The following is a 24,102-nucleotide window of genomic DNA, read 5'->3' on the forward strand; positions in this document are numbered from 1 at the left end:
TTCGTTTGGACCTTCCAGCTTCTTTTGCCATCCATAATGTGTTCCATAGGTCGTTATTGCGGAGATACGTGGCGCCTATGGTTCCCTCCGTTGCTCCTCCTGCCCCGGTGTTGGTCGAGGGGGAGTTGGAGTATGTGGTGGAGAAGATTTTGGATTCTCGTATTTCGAGACGGAAACTCCGGTACCTGGTCAAGTGGAAGTGTTATGGTCAGGAAGATAATTCCTGGGTTTTTGCCTCTGATGTTCATGCTGCCGATCTAGTTTGTGCCTTTCATTTGGCTCGTCCTGATCGGCCTGGGGGCTCTGGTGAGGGTTCAGTGACCCCTCCTCAAGGGGGGGGGGTACTGTTGTGAATTCTGTTTTCGAACTCCCTCCTGTGGTCATGAATGGTACTTCGGCGAGTTCTGTCCATGGACTCCCTCTGGTGGCTGTGAGTGGAGCTGCTGCTTCTGAGGTTCCTTCCACAGGTGACGTAGTTTATTCTTTGGCTGGCTGTTCTATTTAACTCCACTCAGATCGTTACTCCTTGCCAGCTGTCAATGTTCTTGTACTGGTTCAGTTCGCTCTTGGATCTTTCTGGTGACCTGTCTACTCCAGCAGAAGCTAAGTCCCTGCTAGCTAATTATTTGTTCATTGTTTCCTTGTCCAGTTGGCTATCATGATTTTGTCTTGCTAGCTGGAAGCTCTGGGATGCAGAGTGGCACCTCCGCACCGTGAGTCGGTGCGGAGGTCTTTTTGCACACTCTGCGTGTTTTTTTTTGTAGTTTTTTGTGCTGACCGCAACGATACCTTTTCTATCCTCAGTCTGTTTAGTAAGTCTGGCCTCCCTTTGCTGAAACCTGTTTCATCTCTGTGTTTGTGACTTTCATCTTAACTCACAGTCAATATATGTGGGGGGCTGCTTTTCCTTTGGGGAATTTCTCTGAGGCAAGGTAGGCTTTATTTTCTATCTTTAGGGCTAGTTAGCTCTTAGGCTGTGAAGAGGCGTCTAGGTCGTGTTAGGTACACTCCACGGCTATTTCTAGTTGTGTGATAGGATTAGGGGTTGCGGTCAGCAGAGTTCCCACTTTCCAGAGTTTGTCCTGTGTGAGTTTAACCTTCAGGTCGTTCCGGGTGCTCTTAACCACCAGGTCCATAACAATGTGCCCACGTTGCGGATTCGTGTGAGATTTTTTAGCATCATTTTTTAAAAATCCGCGGGTAAAAGGCACTGCGTTTCACCTGCGGATTTTCCGCGGATTTCCAGTGTTTTTTGTGCGGATTTCACCTGCGGATTCCTATTGAGGAACAGGTGTAAAACGCTGCGGAATCCGCACAAAGAATTGACATGCTGCGGAAAATACAACGCAGCGTTTCCGCGCTGTATTTTCTGCACCATGGGCACAGCGGATTTGGTTTTCCATAGGTTTACATGGAACTGTAAACCTGATGGAACACTGCTGCGAATCCGCAGCGGCCAATCCGCTGCGGATCCGCAGCCAAATCCGCACCGTGTGCACATAGCCTAATTCTAAAGGTATGTGCACACGCTGCGGAAAACGCTGCGGATCCGCAGCAGTTTCTCATGAGTTTACAGTTCAATGTAAACCTATGGGAAACAAAAATCGCTGTACACATGCTGCAGAAAAACTGCACGGAAACGCAGCGGTTTACATTCCGCAGCATGTCACTTCTTTCTGCGGATTCCGCAACGTTTTTACAACTGCTCCAATAGAAAATCGCAGTTGTAAAACCGCAGTGAAATGCGCAGAAAAAACGCTGTAAATCCGCCATAAATCCGCAGCGGTTTAGCACTGCGGATTTATCAAATCCGCAGCGGAAAAATCTGCAGAGGACCAGAATACGTGTGCACATACCGAAACCCTAACCCTAGCCCTAGCCCTAACCCTAACCCTATTCTAACATTAGTGGAAAAAAAAAATTCTTTATTTTTTTATTGTCCCTACCTATGGGGGTGACAAAGGGGGGGGGTCATTTATTATTTTTTTTATTTTGATCACTGTGATAGATTATATCTCAGTGATCAAAATGCACTTTGGAACAAATCTGCCGGCCGGCAGATTCGGCGGGCGCACTGCGCATGCGCCCGCCATTTTGGAAGATGGCGGCACCCAGGGAGAAGACGGACGGACCCCGGCAGGATCGGTAAGTATGATGGGGTGGGGGGGGGGGGAGCACAGGGGGGGGATCGGAGCATGGAGGGGTGGATCGGAGCGCGGGGGTGGAGCGGAGCATGGGGGGTGGAACGGAGCACGGGGGGGTTGAACGGAGCACGGGGGGTGGAACGGAGCACTGGGGGGGGTGGATCGGAGTGCAGGGGGGGGTGATTGGAGCACGGGGGGGGGGGGGTGATTGGAGCATGGGGGGAGCGGAGCACAGGACGGAGGGGAGCCGGAGCAGTGTACCGGACAGATCGGAGAGCTGGGGGGCGATCGGTGGGGTGGGGTGGGGGCACATTAGTGTTTCCAGCCATGGCCGATGATATTGCAGCATCGGCCATGGCTGGATTGTAATATTTCACCAGTTTTAATAGGTGAAATATTACAAATCGCTCTGATTGGCAGTTTCACTTTCAACAGCCAATCAGAGCGATCGTAGCCACGGGGGGGTGAAGCCACCCCCCCTGGGCTAGACTACCACTCCCCCTGTCCCTGCAGATCGGGTGAAATGGGAGTTAACCCTTTCTCCCGATCTGCAGGGACGCGATCTTTCCATGACGCCACATAGGCGTCATGGGTCGGATTGGCACCGACTTTCATGACGCCTACGTGGCGTCATGGGTCGGGAAGGGGTTAAAATTCTTTTACCAGTACAAAAATACAAACTTAAAACCAACAATATGATGCCGTCATTAACACAGTCAAAAGTTCAGTGAACAATATAAATAAAATAATATTATATCTGTGCTCTTATTTAAACCGATGGGATGGGCGGTCTCCATCATCAGGATCCAATGGGTTTCTCGGCTAAGAAGTTTTTGTCGACTTAGCTCCGCGCCTTCTGGGCTTACTGACCCTTTCCATTCCGAAAAACTAGAAACCGCTCAAATCACCACCATGCACTTGAAAAAAATGTCTTGATACATTAGAGGGATTAGGTGCATCTCTGTGCACTGAATCCCTAAGGTGTTCACTGATGCACTGCTGGAGTTTTCGTGTTCTGCAGCCTATATAGGAGAGATCACAAATACTGCAGGTAACCATGTATATGACATATGTACTACTGCAATTTATAAAGTCATGAATAAGCATTGTTTCAGACCTCACTTTCTTAACAAATTGCTTGGTATTTACATTCGCCACCCCCGCAGCTAACGAAACCTTTATTAGACAGCCAGGCCATTTTAACAGGACTATCCATTACTATACTAGGTGTTAACAGATTAGAAAGGGTAATAGCTTTCCTTATGGAAAGTAAACACCCTTCCTGGAGAATACTATCCAAAGCAGGATCGCTTTTGAACATTCGCAAATATTGATTATCGTCTTAATCTGGTTATATTCTCTGCTTTCTCTGCTATAGCTGGTGACAAATATGGGTTTTTGATTCTCCTGTTTTTTTTTTTTTTAATTTTACCATGTCAGTTCTGGGAGTTTGTTCACAGTTTTTTTTCTTTGCTTTTTCCAAAGACCAATTCTGATAACCTCTTTCTCTCAAATGTGCACAGATTTCCTCTCTCTCTTGAATATAGGATTCATGGCCACAGCAGTTTCTTTTAGATCTGTATAATTCTCCCCTTGGAATATTAACTCCTTAGGCCGGCGTCACACTAGCGAGTTTTACGGACGTATGAGCGCATAAAATACGTCCGTAAAACACGCCTAACAAACGTCCCAATTATTCTCTATGCCACTGCTCCTATCTGCCGTATTTTACTGATCAGTAATATACGGCTTTCTACGGCCGTAGAAAATCGCAGCATGCTGCGTTTGTCACCGTATTGGGCAAAAAAAACGCCAATGAAAGTCTATGGAAGCCAGAAAAATACGGATTACACACGGACCAGCAGTGTGACTTGCGAGAAATACGCAGCAGTGTTAGAGAGAAAAGCCGGTAATTCAGTGCAGTGTACAGTAAAATCACACTGACAGGTTACAATAGAATAGGTAGAATAAATGTGTACACATAGAATAGGTATATATATATATATATATATATGTCAGTGAGACACATATATGTATATATATTATTACTTCATACAGCGCTAGATAGCTTTAAAGCCGGTAATTCAATTACCGACTTTTGCTATCTCCTTCCTAAACCCGACATGATATGAGACATGGTTTACATACAGTAGACCATCTCATATCACCATTTTTTTTGCATATTCCACACTACTAATGTTAGTATTGTGTATATGCAAAATTTGGCCGTTCTAGCTATTAAATTAAAGGGTCCACGGTTATTGCCCCCACGGTTATTGCTCCTATTCTGGCACTTGGCCACTCTCTTCCCATTCCCGTGTAGCGGTGGGATATGGGGTAATGAAGGGTTAATGCCACCTTGCTATTGTAAGGTGACATTAAGCCAAATTAATAATGGAGAGGCGTCAATTATGACACCTATCCATTATTAATCCAATACTAGTAAAGGGTTAAAAAAAAACACAGACACATTATTAAAAATTATTTTAATGAAATAAAAACAAAGGTTGTTGTAATAATTTATTCTACGCTCAATCCTTCTGAAGACCCTCGCTCTGTAACAAAAAAAAAATAATAAACTACCAATATGCATACCTTCCGAAGATCTGTAAGGTCCCACGATGTAAATCCATCTGAAGGGGTTAAAATATTTTGCAGCCAGGAGCTCTGCTAATGCAGCGTTGTTCCTGGCAGCAAAACCCCGGAGAATGAAGGTAAAGTAGGTCAATGACCTATATTTACCTTCATTTGCGGTGAGGGCGCCCTCTGCTGGCTGCTCCTGGAGCGTGGGAACTTTCCTAGAAAGCTCCCAGACTCGAGTTCATATGAGGACAACCAGCAGAGGGCTACTTCACACTAAGGCTACGTTCACATTAGCGTTGCGCGCCGGTGCTTCGGCGACGCAACGCACGACGCACAAAAAACGCGCGCAAAAACGCTGCATTTTGCGACGCGTGCGTCGTTTTTTGACGAAAATCGGACGCACGAAAAATGCAACTTGTTGCATTTTCTTGCGTCCGACGCTAGCGTCGGAAACGACGCACGTGTCGAAAAACGCCACCCAAAAACGCACGCGTCCCCTATGTTAAACATAGGGGCGCGTCGCCGCTGCGTCACCGACGCAACAGCGACGCACATTAGCGGAACGCTAATGTGAACGTAGCCTAAGCGAGGTCGCTTTCGAGATCGCTGCTGTGTCACAAGTTTTGTGACGCAACAGCGACCTCAGTAGCGATCTCGCTGTGTTTGACACCTTACCAACGACCTCGTTAACGACTCAGACACCGACACATAGGCGTGCATTTGCGTTGCCTTTTCCCCACCCCTCCGCTCCGATTGGTGGTGGCTACTGCGTTCTGATTGGCGGTCATGCCTTCAACAGAAGGCGACATAGTAGCGCTTCCATCCTTTGTTCCTGACCGCGTGGTGGTTTGCAGATCGTTGTAGAGTTCTCCGGCCTTCGACTCCTCTTCGATTTATCTATTCTTCAATGGTTCTTCTGACACCTATATTTTGAGCACGGTAGGTATCGTTTGGGGTCTCAAATGCGTTTTCATTTTTCCTTAACCTGCAAACCACCACGCGGTCAGGAACAAAGGACGGAAGGGCTATTGTGTCACCTCATAAGGCAAGGCTGCCAATCAGAACGCAGTAGCGACCACCAATCGGAACTGAATGGGCGCGGAAAAGGCAACGCAAATGCACGCCTGTGTGACTACAACGTCACACAGGACGTCCCTCATCGAGGTCTGAATCGTCATAATAGCTGCCATGTGACAGGGTCACAATGACCAACGACATCGTTGTACAGGTCGCTACAGCTCGCCGCATCGCTGCTGCATCGTTGGGAAGATCTCACTGTTTGACATCTCACCAGCGACCACATAGCGATGCAGCAACGATCCCTGACAGGTCGTATCGTTGTCGGGATCGCTTTAGCGTCGCTAAGTGTGACGGGGCCCTTAGGACCAGCAGAGGGCGCCCTCATATGTACTCGAGCCTGGGAGCTTTCTAGGAAAGTTCCCACGCTCCAGGAGCAGCCAGCAGAGGGCGCCCTCACCGCAAATGAAGGTAAATATAGGTCATTGACCTAATTTACCTTCATTCCCCGGGGTTTTGCTGCCATGACCAACGCTGCATTAGCAGAGTTCCTGGCTGCAAAATATTTTAACCCCTTCAGATGGATTTACATCGTGGGACCTTACAGATCTTCGGAAGGTATGTATATTAGTGGTTTATTATTTTTTTTTTGTAAAATAAATTATTACAACAACCTTTGTTTTTATTTAATTAAAATAATTTTAAATAATGTGTCTGTTTTTTTTAACCCTTTACTAGTATTGGATTAATAATAGATAGGTGTCATAATTGACGCCTCTCCATTATTAATTTGGCTTAATGTCACCTTACAATAGCAAGGTGGCATTAACCCTTCATTACCCCATATCCCACCGCTACACGGGAATGGGAAGAGAGTGGCCAAGTGCCAGAATAGGCGCATCTTCCAGATGTGCCTTTTCTGGGGTGGCTGGGGGCAGGTGTTTTTAGCCAGGGTGGGGGGGGGCAATAACCGTGGACCCTCTCCAGGCTATTAATATCTGCCCTCAGTCACTGGCTTTACTACTCTGGCAGAGAAAATTGCGCGGGAGCCCACGCCAATTTTTTCCGCCATTTAACCCTTTAATTTAATAGAACGGCCAAATTTTGCATATACACACTACTAACATTAGTAGTGTGGAATATGCAAAAAAATGGTGATATGAGATGGTTTACTGTATGCAAACCATGTCTCATATCATGTCTGGTTTAGGAAGGAGATAGCAAAAGCCGGTAATTGAATTACCGGCTTTAAAGCTATCTAGCGCTGTATGAAGTAATTATATATATACATATATGTGTCTACAAGTAGTATTCAACCCCCTGCAGATTTAGCAGGTTTACACATTTGGAATTAACTTGGCATTGTGACATTTGGACTGTAGATCAGCCTGGAAGTGTGAAATGCACTGCAGCAGAAAAGAATGTTATTTCTTTTCTTTCTTTTTTTTTTTTTTTTTTTTAAATTGTGAAAAGTCTTTTCAGACGGTCATTTATTATTCAACCCCTCAACCCCCCAGAATTCTGTTTGGTTCCCCTAAAGTATTAAGAAGTAGTTTTCCAGCCTTTTATGACTATTTAAGACCCTCCCCCAAACTTGTGAACAGCACTCATACATGGTCAACATGGGAAAGACAAAGGAGCATTCCAAGGCCATCAGAGACAAGATCGTGGAGGGTCACAAGGCTGGCAAGGGGTACAAAACCCTTTCCAAGGAGTTGGGCCTACCTGTCTCCACTGTTGAGAGCATCATCCGGAAGTGGAAGGCTTATGGAACTACTGTTAGCTTTCCACGGCCTGGACAGCCTTTGAAAGTTTCCTCCCGTGCCGAGGCCAGGCTTGTCCGAAGAGTCAAGGCTAACCCAAGGACAACAAGGAAGGAGCTCCGGGAAGATCTCATGGCAGTGGGGACATTGGTTTCAGTCAATACCATAAGTAACGTACTCCACCGCAATGGTCTCCGTTCCAGACGAGCCCGTAAGGTACCTTTACTTTCAAAGCGTCATGTCAAGGCTCGTCTACAGTTTGCTCATGATCACTTGGAGGACTCTGAGACTGACTGGTTCAAGGTTCTCTGGTCTGATGAGACCAAGATCGAGATCTTTGGTGCCAACCACACAAGTGACGTTTGGAGACTGGATGGCACTGCATACGACCCCAAGAATACCATCCCTACAGTCAAGCATGGTGGTGGCAGCATCATGCTGTGGGGCTGTTTCTCAGCCAAGGGACCTGGCCATCTGGTCCGCATCCATGGGAAGATGGATAGCACGGCCTACCTGGAGATTTTGGCCAAGAACCTCCGCTCCTCCATCAAGGATCTTAAGATGGGTTGTCATTTCATCTTCCAACAAGACAACGACCCAAAGCACACAGCCAAGAAAACCAAGGCCTAGTTCAAGAGGCAAAAAATCAAGGTGTTGCAGTGGCCTAGTCAGTCTCCTGACCTTAACCCAATTGAAAACTTGTGGAAGGAGCTCAAGATTAAAGTCCACATGAGACACCCAAAGAACCTAGATAACTTGGAGAAGATCTGCATGGAGGAGTGGGCCAAGATAACTCCAGAGACCTGTGCCGGCCTGATCAGGTCTTATAAAAGACGATTATTAGCTGTAATTGCAAACAAAGGTTTTTCCACAAAATATTAAACTAGGGGTTGAATAATAATTGACCCGCACTTTTATGTTTAAAATTTATAAAAATTTAACTGAGCAACAAAACTTTTTGGTTTGTAAGATTTATGCATCTGTTAATAAATCCTGCTATTGTTTGAAGTTTGAAGGCTCTAACTTATTTGCATATTATTAAACCTGCTAATTCTGCAGGGGGTTGAATACTACTTGTAGGCACTGTATATATATATAGACAGTATATCTGGGTTTTTTTTTTTTTTTTTTTTACACATGGATCCCTTGTATAGCCGTATGTCGGTTTTGCAAGCCTGCGAGAAAAACACGCAGTACGGATGCCATACGGATTACATACGGAGGATGCCATGCGCAAAAAACGCTGAAACACCCTGCCTACGGAGGAGCTACGGACCACCATTTTGGGGACTTTTCAGCATATTACGACCGTAATATACGGACCGTATTTTCATACGCTGAGTGTGACGCCGGCCTTAATCCCATATGACGTACTATCCCGTCGAGGTGGGGTGGGCTTTAATTCCCACCGACGGGATAGTACGTCATAGCGATCGGCCGCTCTCACGGGGGGAACGCGGCCGGGTGTCAGCTGACTATCGCAGCTGACATCCGGCACTATGTGCCAGGAGCGGTCACGGACCGCCCCCGTCACATTAACCCCCGGCACACCGCGATCAAACATGATCGCGATGTGCCGGCGGTATATGGAAGCATCGCGCAGGGAGGAGGCTCCCTGCGGACTTTCCTGATCCCCCCTGCAGCAACGCGATGTGATCGCGTTACTGCGAGGGTCTCCTACCTCCTTCCTCCTTGCTGGACCTGGATCCAAGATGGCCGCGGCATCCGGGTCCTGTAGGGAGGGAGGTGGCTTCACAGAGCCTGCTCAGAGCAGGCACTGTGAAGCCTGCAGTGCTGCATGTCAGATCGGTGATCTGACAGAGTGCTGTGCAAACTGTCAGATCATCGATCTGTGATGTCCCCCCCTGGGACAAAGTAAAAAAGTTTTAAAAAAATTTTCAAATGTGTAAAAAAAATTAAAAAAAATATTCCTAAATAATGAAGAAAAATAAATATTATTCCCATAAATACATTTCTTTATCTAAATAATAATAAAAAACAATAAAAGTACACATATTTAGTATCGCTGCATCCGTAACGACCCCACCTATAAAACTGGCCCACTAGTTAACCCCTTCAGTAAACACCGTAAGAAAAAAAAAAAACGAGGCAAAAAACAACGCTTTATTATCATACCGCCGAACAAAAAGTGGAATAACACGTGATCAAAAAGACAGATATAAATAACCATGGTACCGCTGAAAGCGTCATCTTGTCCCGCAAAAAACGAGCCGCCAAACAGCATCATCAGCGAAAAAATAAAAAAGTTATAGTCCTGAGAATAAAGCGATGCAAAAATAATTATTTTTTCTATAAAATAGTTTTTATCGTATAAAAGCGCCAAAACATAAAAAAATGATATAATTGAGGTGTCGCTGTAATCGTACTGACCCGAAGAATAAAACTGCTTTATCAATTTTACCAAACGCGGAACGGTATAAACGCCTCTCCCAAAACAAATTCATGAATAGCTGGTTTTTGGTCATTCTGCCTCACAAAAATTGTAATAATGAGCGATCTAAAAATGTCACGTGCCCAAAAATGTTACCAATAAAAACGTCAACTCGTCCTGCAAAAAACAAGACCTCACATGACTCTGTGGACCAAAATATGGAAAAATTATAGCTCTGAAAATGTGGTAACGCAAAAAATATTTTTTGCAATAAAAAGCGTCTTTCAGTGTGTGACGGTTGCCAATCATATAATTCCGCTAAAAAAACAGCTATAAAAGTAAATCAAACCCCCCTTCATCACCCCCTTAGTTATGGAAAAATTAAAAAAATGTATTTATTTCCATTTTCCCATTAGGGTTAGGGTTAGGGCTAGGGTAAGGCTACAGTTAGCATTGGAGCTAAAGTTAGGGTTAGGGTTGGTGCTAAAGTTACGGTTAGGGTTTAGATTACATTTACAGTTGGGAATAGAGTTGGGATTAGGGTTAGGGTTGTGTCAGGGTTAGAGGTGTGGTTAGGGTTACTGTTGGGATTAGGGTTAGGGGTGTGTTTGGATTAGGGTTTCAGTTATAATTGAGGGGTTTCCACTGTTTAGGCACATCAGGGGCTCTCCAAACCCAACATGGCGTCCGATCTCAATTCCAGCCAATTCTGCGTTGAAAAAGTTAAACAGTTTACCCCAACATATGGGGTATCAGCGCACTCTGGACAAATTGGACAACAACTTTTGGGGTCGAATTTCTCCTCTTACCCTCGGGAAAATACAAAAATTGGGGGCTAAAAAATAATTTTTTGGGGAAATTTTTCTTTTTTTTAATTTCACGGCTCTGTGTTACAAACTGTAGTGAAACACTTGGGGGTTCAAAGCTCTCACAACACATCTAGATGAGTTCCTTAGGGGGTCTAGTTTCCAAAATGGTGTCACTTGTGGGGGGTTTCTACTGTTTAGGTACATTAGGGCCGCTGCAAACGCAATGTGACACCTGCAGACCATTCCATCTAAGTCTGCATTCCAAATGGCGCTCCTTCCCTTCCGAGCCCTCCCATGCGGCCAAACAGTGGTTCCCCCCCCACATATGGGGTATCAGCGCACTCAAGACAAATTGTACAACAAATTTTGGGGTCCAATTTCTCCTGTTACCCTCGGGAAAATACAAAACTGGGGGCTAAAAAATAACTTGTGGGAAAAAATGTTTGTTTTATTTTTACGGGTCTGCATTATAAACTTCTGTGAAGCCCTTGGTGGGTCAAAGCGCTCAAAACACATCTAGATAAATTCCTTAGGGGGTCTACTTTCCAAAATGGTGTCACTTGTGGGGGGTTTCAATGTTTAGGCACATCAGTGGCTCTCCAAACGCAACATGGCGTCCCATCTCAATTCCTATCAATTTTTTATTGAAAAGTCAAACGGCGCTCCTTCCCTTCCGAGCTTTCCCATGCGCCCAAACAGTGGTTTACACCCACATATGGGGTATCAGAGTACTCAGGACAAATTGTACAACTTTTGCGGTCCAATTCCTTCTCTTACCCTTGGGAAAATAAAAAATTGGGGGCGAAAAGATAATTTTTGTGAAAAAATATGATTTTTTATTTTTACGGTTCTGCATTATAAACTTCTGTGAAGCACTTGGTGGGTCAAAGTGCTCACCACACCTCTAGATAAGTTCCTTAGGGGGTCTACTTTCCAAAATGGTGTCACTTGTGGGGGGTTTCAATGTTTAGGCACATCTGTGGCTCTCTAAATGCAACATGGTGTCCCATCTCAATTCCTGTCAATTTTGCATTGAAAAGTCAAACGGCGCTTCTTCCCTTCCGAGCTCTCCCATTCGCCCAAACAGTGGTTTACCCCCACATATGGGGTATCAGCGTACTCAGGACAAATTGTACAACAACTTTTGGGGTCCATTTTCTCCTGTTACCCTTGGTAAAATAAAACAAATTGGAGCTGAAGTAAATTTTTTGTGAAAAAAGGTTAAATGTTCATTTTTATTTAAACATTCCAAAAATTCCTGTGAAACGCCAGAAGGGTTAATAAACTTCTAGAATATGGTTTTGAGCATCTTGAGGGGTGCAGTTTTTAGAATGGTGTCACACTTGGGTATTTTCTATCATATAGACCCCTCAAAATGACTTCAAATGAGATGTGGTCCCTAAAAAAAATGGTGTTGTAAAAATGAGAAATTGCTGGTCAACTTTTAACCCTTATAACTCCCTAACAAAAAATAATTTTGGTTCCAAAATTGTGCTGATGTAAAGTAAACATGTGGGACATGTTGTTTATTAAGTATTTTGTGTGACATATCTCTGTGATTTAATTGCATAAAAATTCAAAGTTGGAAAGTTGCAAAATTTTCATAATTTTTGCCAAATTTCCGTTTTTTTCACAAACAAACGCAGGTACTATCAAAGAATTTTTACCACTATCATGAAGTACGATATGTCCCGAGAAAACAATGTCAGAATCACTGGGATCCGTTGAATTGTTCCAGAGTTATAACCTCATAAAGGGACAGTGGTCAGAATTGTAAAAATTGGCCCGGTCATTAACGTGCAAACCACCCTCGGGGCTTAAGGGGTTAACCCTCACATGTCTCGGATGACAGGAATCAGCTCTCAAAATTGTGTTGCCCATAGTTTTGTTGCGGAAAGAAGTAGTTTTTACCGTATTCCTGTCCACAGAGATCAATAAGTCCAAAAAACTGATGTTGGTTTTATGGGTGTAGGTAATAAAAAGGTTACAGTTATTATTCAGATAACTCATGAATTTGGGAATATCAGAAAAGTCAGCAGACTAAATAATGATCATGTCATCCATATATCTAGCTTAGCTAAATATACTAGACTGGATTGGATTATTTTCAGAGAAAATGTTTGCATCTTCCCACCAAGACACAAATAAATTGGCAAAAGATGGAGAGAATTTCGTTCCCATTGATGCGCCTTGACCAACGCTGTGACTCGCCAGGTCCACTTAACCCCCGACACCTGGACAAGTGCTTGTGGCCAGGGAGGCTATATTTCCCTGATGGCACACTGGGTGGAGCATTGTAGAAGCTGGGACCCAGTCTGACCCTGGGACGGAACATGTGCTACCGACACCGAGGATTGCAGGTCATAGTTCGATCAGGGTTGCCCCCACCTTCTACAGCAGTTCCTGCACTTCCTCCCTATATTCCATCTCACAAACTTCAACATCAGTCTCAAGCTGGAAGCACTGCAGCACTTCCTCGGCCAAGCGGCAACAGGCTGTGCTGAAGCTATTCTGCTTAGGTGGCAAACCGCACACTGCTGCGGGGTTGTTGAAAAAGTCTAGCAAACCAGACTAATCTTTGGCTCTCTTCCCTGAACCTACACTATGCATTGTCATGTGTAACAATGGCTGTAACCTGGTGGAAGCTCTGAAGATTGACAACCTCCCACACATACCATGCCTGGCCCATGTGATCAACTTGGTGGTTCAGCAGTTTTTCAAAACCTATCTTGATCTGCCTGAGCTACTTGTGAAAGTACGCCGCGTGTGGGCCCATTTCCACAAATTAGCTACAGCTGCTGCTGCCCTGTCAGGGCTGCAGCAGCGTTTCCAACTTCCAGCTCACTGACTGGTGTGCAATGTACCCACACATTTGAACTCCATGTTACATATGTTGGAAACTCTTTGTGAGCAGCAGAGGGCTGTAGTTGATTACCAGCTACACCATACATATCTGTATTCCTGTCAGCTTCTGCACATAAGAACTGATGAGTAGGCATGGATGTATGACATCTGTGTGGTTCTCCAAAACTTTGAGGACTCAACCAAGATGGTGAACATGACGCTATAATCAGCATCCCCAACCCGCTTCTCTGTCTACTGAAATGGTCACTGCTCAAAATTAAAGAGACGTTTTTGCAGACGGGGCAAGTTGAGATGGAGCAAGAAACTATACTGGATGATGCTACACAGTCCAGCCTCATCTCATCTTCTCAACTCAGATTACGTGATAATGAGGAGAAAAAATGGAAGCTGATTCTCTACAGACAGTAGTACCCACACCATCTTCATCCATTCTGTTCAGCGTGAATGGCCTGATGACGAGAGCGGCAACATGGACAATTGTCCTCTTCGTGGGAACACAGAAGTCTTTGCTGTTGGCAGTCTGCTACACATGGCTGAGTTTTGTTCTGCTGCTTTTCCCGAGTCAAGGAAAACGTTAAATCTCTCCTTTAGGTGGCGGAAAGGTTTAGTAAAATGTTGCAGTATAAGAAGGCCCCATTTGAAAAATGATTAAAAATACGCTGGCGATAGAGGTCACAGTTCCTTGGACAACCAAGTAATGAAAACTAGGGAGACAAACACCAGATGCAGCAGAGGCATGGGAACACTCTCAAAGGTCTAGGACATTTTTCTGATGAGCATGGTACTCTGACAAGAGGGAAAGTTTTGGAAGATGCTGAAGGAGTACCTTGCCGTACTGGGGTCCTCTGTACCTTACGATTATTGGGTTTCCAAGCTAGACACTTGGCAAGAACTGTCTCTCTATGCCTTTTGAGGTCCTGGCCTGCCCTGCCGCTATGGCTCACCTACCTGTCAACTGAAAATGCTGACAGGATGACTTTTGTTTAAAAATGCACAAGGACTGGATTGGGAGAGACTTCTGTACACCACCAGATGACAGCAGCGGAACTTAAACTCAAATCCAGTGGTTTGTTTTTTTCTGGTCTATTCCCATGTACCCCTTCCCACCCAAACATGGGTATACGCTTTTTTGTGTCGCCCTCTTCCACCACCACCATATCAACTGGGTGAACATGCTACCCTTGCTATAAATTTTTTAAGAGTGTTTATTATGCTTGAATTGCCAATTTTTGCGAGGCCTACCTCAAACATTCTTTTCTATATATTACTCAAATCCCAATTAGTGATAATTTATCACCTCAGGACATAGAGAGATTACAGCATGAATTTAATAAAAATTTAAATTTTATTAATACATACTTAAAAGAAAATACAAAATAGAAAAGGGAAGCTAAAAAACAGGGTGGAATAAACCTCCAAACAGGGGATGTGTTTGCATAAAAATAAGTCTGTGCCCCCTAGCTACTTTAGTATACATCTTGTTTTGCCTCAGTAGTCTGATAACAACTAAGTTTTGGATGCCAATCTTTCACCATTGTTAATAACATACAGTGGGAAAAAAGTATTTAGTCAGCGACCAATTGTGCAAGTTCTCCCACTTATGTATTTGATTGCCGTCACTCCGGGCCTGTACGCGTCGAGCGCCGCCTCCTCTTGCTTTATTATCGTCCCCGGCGCCTGCGCATTAAGTTTTTTTTTCGGGCGTGCGCAGTTGCGCTGCCCTTTGTACTTACAGCGCAGGCGCCGGGGACGATAATGAAGCACGAGGAGGCGGCACCTGGCGCACACAGGCCTGGAGTGACGGCTGTGCTGCGTCTGATTAGAAAGAAGTCCCGCTTCCCTGGCGATTTCAGGGTAAGAGGGGGCACAGTTTATAAGTGATTATTTCAGCGTGTGCAGGCATCATAACTAAAAGAGCCACCTTGTCAGAATGTAGCATTTGTGCTGCACAAGGTGGCTCTTTCAGTTACAAACGCCTGAGGGGGCTGACAGGCTCCCTTTAAGCATGGAGGTGGTAACATCATGCTATGGGGCTGTGTCTCTGCAAAGGGACCAGGACGACTGATCCGTGTACATGAAAGAATGAATGGGGCCATGCAGCATGAGATTTTGAGTGCAAACCTCCTTCCATCATTAAGGGCATTGAAGATGAAACGTGGATGGGTCTTCAGCATGATAATGATCCCAAGCACACCACCAAGGCAAGGAAGGAGTGACTTTGTAAGAAACATATGAAGGTCCTGGAGTGGCCAAGCCAGTCTCCAGAGCTCAACCCCATAGAACACCTTTGGAGCAAGATGAAAGTCTTTTTTGCCCAGCGAAAGGCCCAAAACATCACTGCTTTAGAGGAGATCTGCATGGAGGAATGGGTCAACATACCACAAACAGTGGTGTGCCAACCTTGTGAAGACTTACAGAAAATGTTTGACCACTGTCATTGCCAACAAAGGATATATAACAAAATATTGAGATGAACTTTTGTTAATGACCAAAAGCGTATTTTCAAACATAATTTTCAAAATAAATCTTGCCAAATCAGACAAGGTGATTTTCTGGGTTTGTTTTCTCATTTTGACTATAATAGTTGTGGTCTACCTGTGATGTCAGTTACAGGCCTCTCTCATCGTTTTAAGTGGGAGAACTTGCACAATTGGTTGCTGACTAAATACTTTTTTCCCCACTGTATAATCAGTATCAAGACCCAGGGTTATTAACATATGACCAAACAATTCGTATACATCTTGTTTTCTCCAGTAGTCTAACAACAACACAGTTTTAGATAAGTCATTCACCCTTATTAATAACATATAATCAATATCAGGACATGGGGTTATTAACATATGACCAAACAATTGTTAAAACAACACAATGTGCTTGCTGTTGAGTGTAGTGTCAGGCAGAGGGAATGGATAAAGTAAAGAATACATCACCTGAGAATAAAAAAGAAGGTACATCAGGAGGCAAACACAGCCACACTTACCCAACCCTAATGCGAGTGGGTATATTTTATATAAGAGGTTAACCAATAAAAAGACCTAAAGGTTGGGAAATATTTAATACTGGTTAGTTCATTGGTGTTCGTAGTGGGAGGGCCACTGCATTCACCAGATTGCTGCAGTAGTATCGGCGCATCGCGTGCCCTCTTCCCACCTCATGATTGAAAAGTTGTCCTCTCAAGAACACCGGTAAGTTAATGAAAAATACATGAAAAGGAATGAAAAAGGGGAAAAATTGCAAGGAAAAATAAAATGTAGAAAAAATTTAAAAAATAATATAAAACCTAAAAAAAATGTTTCCCAAAAAGGGCCAGCCTAGGATACACACTCCCTAATGGGAACAAAATGTTTTCTGAGGCCCTCTGCTGCACCTCTTCAAAGGGATAATGGAATGCCTCCTTCAAATTTTTGGCATCCCTTGCACTTAGAGCATACAATTTAACAATGAAGGAGCCCGACTCCTTAGTAATAAGAAAAAAGTTTTTCTGTGGATCCACCTGCTTGTTGAGGGAAAAATGTTTGAAATCAAAGGAGCCGATGGGTTCTATTAGTATATGATCCAGTGCCTTGTGAGCGGTCAGGTGGTTGTCACATAGGAAGTTCTCACAGTGCATACAGGATTTCACTGCCGGGACAGGAAAGTTTGTACAGTAAGTACAGAAGATCCTGGTATCCTCCATATCAGGCTGAGTAGATGGGAAATGCTCCACTATATTCCCCAGTATGTTTGATGAAATAACAGTCCTTGATGCTGCTACATTAAACTGATTGCTTTTCAGGGCTACATTAAACTGATTGCGTTCACCATTGACTTCCATTATACTCATTACTTGGGTCGAGCACATGAGCCTTACGATTTGCTCGACTCAGCATTAGTTATGTACTCCAAAATAGTACCAAGAGAAGCTTCCACTCATCACACAGAAAACAAGCCCTCACTCAGGTCCATCATCTTGCAGTCGAAATATATGGAGATTCCACATTGCAGATAGGTCAAAGGTTCTAGAAAAGCGACAAGGCTTCCACCCAAAGAAAACCTGTGCCCATAAAGGCCCAATCCAGGTGGAGCCAGAGTGTGCCTCAGTTGTACATAGCTTCCAGAAAGTTTGTCATTACTATAGGAGGGAGAGTTCACATAACATTAGGCATGGTGCGAGTCTCCAGATGCTCAAGCTGGGCACAACGTATTGGGCACTAAACTGGCAAATGTGCATTCTGCAACACTAATGCATACTGATTTCTGGAAAACACCTGTGCAGTCATAATAGTTGCAACCACACCTGAGAGGGGTGTAATTTCTAAAATGGCTTCATTTGCAGTCTTGGCACTCTCGAGGCTTCTCAAATGTCACATGGCACCCGCAAAGCATTTTAGCCAAAATTGCACTTCAAAAGCCAAGTAGCCCTGCATTTTTGCAGAGCCCTACAGTAATTTCTAACCACATATCGGTTACTTGCATGTGAAGGAAAAATTGCACAACAAATTCTGCTGTTACCCTTGTGAAAATGAAAATATGAAGCTAAAGTAACATTTTGGTAAAAGAAAACATTTTTTTCTAATTCCTGTGAAGTACTTGAAGGGTTAACAAACTTTGAATGTGGTTTTGAATACCTTGCAGGGTGCCGTTATCATAATGTGGTCTTGTTTGAGGGTTCTCTGAAATATAGGCCCCTCCAAGTCACTTCAGAACCGAAGTGGTTCATTATAAAAGAACAAAGTACGTGTTATTGAAAAATTGCTGCTGAACGTTTAAGTGTTTTAACATGCTAAAAAAGGGATTTCAGAAATGTTGCTGTCTTGAATTTGATTTGTAGTAAATGTTAGTAACTATATTTCATATTTTTATATCCTGACAGAGCTGAGGAGATATTTCCCAGAAGGAGTGAGCGGCTTAAAGCGAAACCAAAAGCCTGCTATATATTTAAGAAGATGTTTCCTGCATTCTACTTTAGACGAGAAGGTAGGGTGTATATTTGTGTGTGTTTGTTGTACATGGGTGCGAAAAATGCCTACTAGATAGAGAATATATTAAATTGTAACTTAGCATTGTGTTCTCTTACGTAGAAAGTTGGATTCATATGTTTTGTAATCACCATAGTGCCATGGGAGGAACAGCTTGATAGCTTGGGGCAGGATAGGGCAGTTCTGCAAAACTACAGACTGACCAGTCCAGACATCAAAATACATGGTAATTAGGGGTGAAAATTAAGTGTAAAATTACAGTAACCATATTCCCTATTTTCTTCAGTATCGCAAAAAAAAGAAGGCGACAGGCTTCCGGTGTGGCCTACCTGATGTGTAGCCTGCCAGCCGTTGCTGTTGTGTGCTTACAGTCACTGCCCTAAGTCCTGTGAGCGGTGACTGTAATAGCTCCGGGCACAACCTGCATGACTGAAAGCCAGTGACTCTCAGGAGAAGCAAAGATCACACTTACAGCGACCAAGAACCTCCAGAACACTATTAACCTTCAACTTAACCCTATATATATAAGCTATTAGTGCTATAGGATCCTTAAAGAGTTTTTCTGAATAAAGTTTTGTTGCTGTACATCTGTCTAACGGAAAATTCCCATGGAGTCTGCAGTTCTGAAAGCTTCAAGAGGAGGGGGAAAAACCCAAAAACACTATCTCAAGATCCATGATAAAGTCCATATAATATTGCTTTATTAAATATCTTAGGCAGGTAAGGATAAGTGTGGATAAACACATATAAACCATCATACAGCCTGTATGCTGGGGGCATACCGGACCATAAGAAATCCGATAGGGCTACCTTAACACATATTATGCATGAATATACATAGGGACAATCCTAAATACGAGAATGTAAAAAGGTAGCTTGCTATAAAGTGTCAGGTAAACCTTACAAATCATGGGTGTATTTCAGTGGACAGTAACCTGTAAGGTATCCATGGCTAGAGGATTGCAGAAGATATCAAATATATTACAACTGTGATGAACACAATTAAATATTGGCTTACTGTTTACCTGGGGAAGTACACCAGCGCGGGAGTGTGGAACACTTGAGCCCCCTGCTCGTGTACTCCTCAAGTAAACAGTAAACCAGGCTGGACGGGTTGATAGGCAGGCACAGCTGATAGAAAGGCACGCGGGCACGGCTGATAGTTTCCTCACACAACTCATATACCAACCAATACATTGCAGCCAACAATAAAATTAATTAAGGGTATACTGATATGTGGAAGGAAATAAATGCTTATACCATATCTAGAATGACTCATTGCTAGCTATATTTTAACAAACATCAAAAAGGAAGGAGGAATTCAGCGAGGAGATTTGTAAATATTTTTAAATCTTAGCTTTTAACTGAAGCAACATAAAAAGCTCCATTAAGAGCCAGTAGGCTATTAGACAGTACAAAAAGGAGGTCGCAACCTACGCGTTTCAGCTGAGTGTCTTAATCATGGTTTGTTTGCTGTCTGACATGAGTTAGTAAAGATCAAATAGTGGGCGTGACACAATTTCCTGTGAAGTATAGGATATACTTGGCACACTCGTAGGGTCTGATGCAAAAAGTGTTTATTTTATACATACAGTATTTACACGATGTGAATCGTGTAAATTTTGTATGTATAAAATAAACACTTTTTCCATCATACCCTACAAGTGTGCCAAGTATACTACTACTACTTTTCAAGGTCTGGGCACCTACTTTTTCGGCACCTCCACCCTCGGGCTGTGCTCCTCATCTACTTTACCACAATTTCCTGTGAAGCACAATGCCAAAAGACAGATATTTTCTGTGCGGAAAAAAAAAAAAAAGTATTCACTTACCGTATATACTCGCAGGGCCGCCATCAGGGCATGACGGCCGTGACTGGCGTATGGGGCCCGGTGAGCAGAGGGGGCCCGCATCGGGCCCCCTCTCATCTGCTCACCGGGCCCCTACCGGCAGCCGCAGGCTAACCGGGCCCTTAGCGCCGACGCTGCAGCTGTTTAAAGCTATTGACGTGCGGGCGCGGGCCCGCACGTCAATAGTTAACAGCCGCGGCGCCGCCAGCCAATCTGAGGCTGGCAGGCGCTGACGTCAGCCGCAGCGTGCGTGCATGTCGCCGGCGTCTGACATCATTGTCAGTCGCCGGCGAGTGCATGCACGCTGCAGCTGCGTGGAGACTTCGCCCGCCGCAGGAGCGCGGCAGGTAAGAAGAACTTCTTTTTTTTTTTTTTAGAGCGGCGATCCGGGGGCCCAAGGAAGAACGCTGGACAGAGATGGGGCAGAGTGCTGGGAAGAGATTGGGCAGAGTGCTGGGAAGAGATGGGGCAGAGTGCTGGACAGAGATGGGGCAGAGTGCTGGACAGAGATGGGGCAGAGTGCTGGACAGAGATGGGGCAGAGTGCTGGACAGAGATGGGGCAGAGTGCTGGACAGAGATGGGGCAGAGTGCTGGACAGAGATGGGGCAGAGTGCTGGACACAGGGGCAAAACGCTGGACAGAGATGGGGCAGAGTGCTGGGAAGAGATGGGGCAGAGTGCTGGGAAGAGATGGGGCAGAGTGCTGGACAGAGATGGGGCAGAGTGCTAGACAGAGATGGGGCAGAGTGCAGGGAAGAGATGGGGCAGAGTGCTGGGAAGAAATGGGGCAAAGTGCTGGGAAGAGATGGGGCAGAGTGCTGGGCAGAGTGCTGGACAGAGATGGGGCAGAGTGCTGGACAGAGATGGGGCAGAGTGCTGGACAGAGATGGGGCAGAGTGCTGGGAAGAGATGGGGCAGAGTGCTGGGCAGAGTGCTGGACAGAGATGGGGCAGAGTGCTGGACAGAGATGGGGCAGAGTGCTGGACAGAGATGGGGCAGAGTGCTGGGAAGAGATGGGGCAGAGTGCTGGGAAGAGATGGGGCAGAGTGCTGGGCAGAGTGCTGGACAGAGATGGGGCAGAGTGCTGGACAGAGATGGGGCAGAGTGCTGGACAGAGATGGGGCAGAGTGCTGGACAGAGATGGGGCAGAGTGCTGGACAGAGATGGGGCAGAGTGCTGGACAGAGATGGGGCAGAGTGCTGGACAGAGATGGGGCAGAGTGCTGGACAGAGATGGGGCAGAGTGCTGGACAGAGATGGGGCAGAGTGCTGGGAAGAGATGGGGCAGAGTGCTGGGCAGAGTGCTGGACAGAGATGGGGCAGAGTGCTGGACAGAGATGGGGCAGAGTGCTGGACAGAGATGGGGCAGAGTGCTGGGAAGAGATGGGGCAGAGTGCTGGGAAGAGATGGGGCAGAGTGCTGGGCAGAGTGCTGGACAGAGATGGGGCAGAGTGCTGGACAGAGATGGGGCAGAGTGCTGGACAGAGATGGGGCAGAGTGCTGGACAGAGATGGGGCAGAGTGCTGGACAGAGATGGGGCAGAGTGCTGGACAGAGATGGGGCAGAGTGCTGGACAGAGATGGGGCAGAGTGCTGGGCAGAGTGCTGGGAAGAGATGGGGCAGAGTGCTGGGCAGAGTGCTGGACAGAGATGGGGCAGAGTGCTGGACAGAGATGGGGCAGAGTGCTGGACAGAGATGGGGCAGAGTGCTGGGCAGAGTGCTGGGAAGAGATGGTGCAGAGTGCTGGACAGAGATGGGGCAGAGTGCTGGACAGAGATGGGGCAGAGTGCTGGACAAAGATGGGGCAGAGTGCTGGGAAGAGATGGGGCAGAGTGCTGGGCAGAGTGCTGGACAGAGATGGGGCAGAGTGCTGGACAGAGATGGGGCAGAGTGCTAGACAGAGATGGGGCAGAGTGCTGGACAGAGATGGGGCAGAGCGCTGGACAGAGATGGGGCAGAGCGCTGGACAGAGATGGGGCAGAGCGCTGGACAGAGATGGGGCAAAACGCTGGACAGAGATGGGGCAGAGTGCTAGACAGAGATGGGGCAGAGTGCTGGGAAGAGATGGGGCAGAGTGCTGGACAGAGATGGGGCAGAGTGCTGGACAGAGATGGGGCAGAGTGCTGGACAGAGATGGGGCAGAGTGCTGGGAAGAGATGGGGCAGAGTGCTGGGCAGAGATGGGGCAGAGTGCTGGGCAGAGTGCTGGGAAGAGATGGGGCAGAGTGCTGGACAGAGATGGGGCAGAGTGCTGGACAGAGATGGGGCAGAGTGCTGGACAGAGATGGGGCAGAGGGCTGGACAGAGATGGGGCAGAGCGCTGGACAGAGATGGGGCAGAGCGCTGGACACAGATGGGGCAGGATTGGACACAGATGGGGCAGAGTGCTGAACACAGATGGGGCAGAGTGCTGGACACAGATGGGGCAGGATTGGAAACAGATGGGGCAGAGTGCTGGACACAGATGGGGCAGAGTGCTGGACACAGATGGGGCAGGATTGGAAACAGATGGGGCAGAATGGAGACAGATGGGGCAGGATTGGAGACAGATGGGGCAGGATGGATACGATGGGGCAGGATGGGGAGATCATATGGGGCAGAATGGATACTCATGAGGGCAGGATGGGAGAACATATGGCTGGAGCCTGCAATGAGACACACGGGGGCTAGGATGGCGAATATTACCATAGGGGCTAATTAAGGGATATTATTATTGCAGTGATGTATTTATTTTATTTTTTGAGTATACTGTTTTAAATGGGGGGAGGTCCTGTTACTGTGCAGAGTGATACTATGTCACCTTCTTTATGTGGTGTAATGTAGAGGCTGTGAAAATTAAGTAATGTATTCTGCAAGTGGAACTCGAGATAACTGTGTTATTTCCTGCAGAGACGAGTCCTGGCTGGAAGAAATGATGGCGGTCTGTGCTGGATGAAAGATGAAGGACTTCACCTAGAGACGTCACTGGTGAGTCAGTGTTAACTATACACTGACACTATACACTGTATACTATATACAGATCTCCTGTGTATAATGTCACCGGTGATCACTGTATTACCTGTACACAGACACTGCTTACTAATTACAGATCTCCTGTGTATAATGGCACTGATGGTGATAGTATTGTGGTTGTTTTTTTTTATTACTGATCAGTATTGTAGTATTCAGTCACTATGTGGTGGTAATATGCGGTCTGGTCATGGTGTTGTGGTATTTGTTCCTTGTATTTTATATTATTCGATCACTGTGGTGGTAATATGTCATCTGGTCATAGTGTTGTGGTATTTGTTCCTTGTATGTAGTATTATAGGTCATTTTAAAAATTGAAAAATAAATAAAAATATACCTAAATTGTATTGCATATTTTAACAAATATTTAGTAGGTTACAGTACAGTAGGGCCCGGCCAAAAGTGTCTACCGTGTTCTGGTGGCGGCTTAAAAAATCTTTTGGCCAAAACAAAAGCTGCCGGCTATATGTGTGATCTGGTGATGGGAACTGTTAATGTGTGATAGGTGAGAAGTGGAGATTTTCCAAGAGATAGCGGTGGGACTGTGGACAGTTCGTGGGGTGGAGCCTGGGCGGAGTCTCAAGGGGGCCCCGAAAATTTTGCCAGTATGGGGCCCCAAAATTTCTAGTGGCAGCCCTGTATACTCGAGTATAAGCTGAGATTTTCAGCCCATTTTTTGGGGCTGAATGTCCCCCTCTCGGCTTATACTCGAGT

Source organism: Ranitomeya imitator, chromosome 4 (genome assembly GCF_032444005.1).
Source record: "Ranitomeya imitator isolate aRanImi1 chromosome 4, aRanImi1.pri, whole genome shotgun sequence".
Lineage (NCBI taxonomy): Eukaryota > Metazoa > Chordata > Amphibia > Anura > Dendrobatidae > Ranitomeya > Ranitomeya imitator.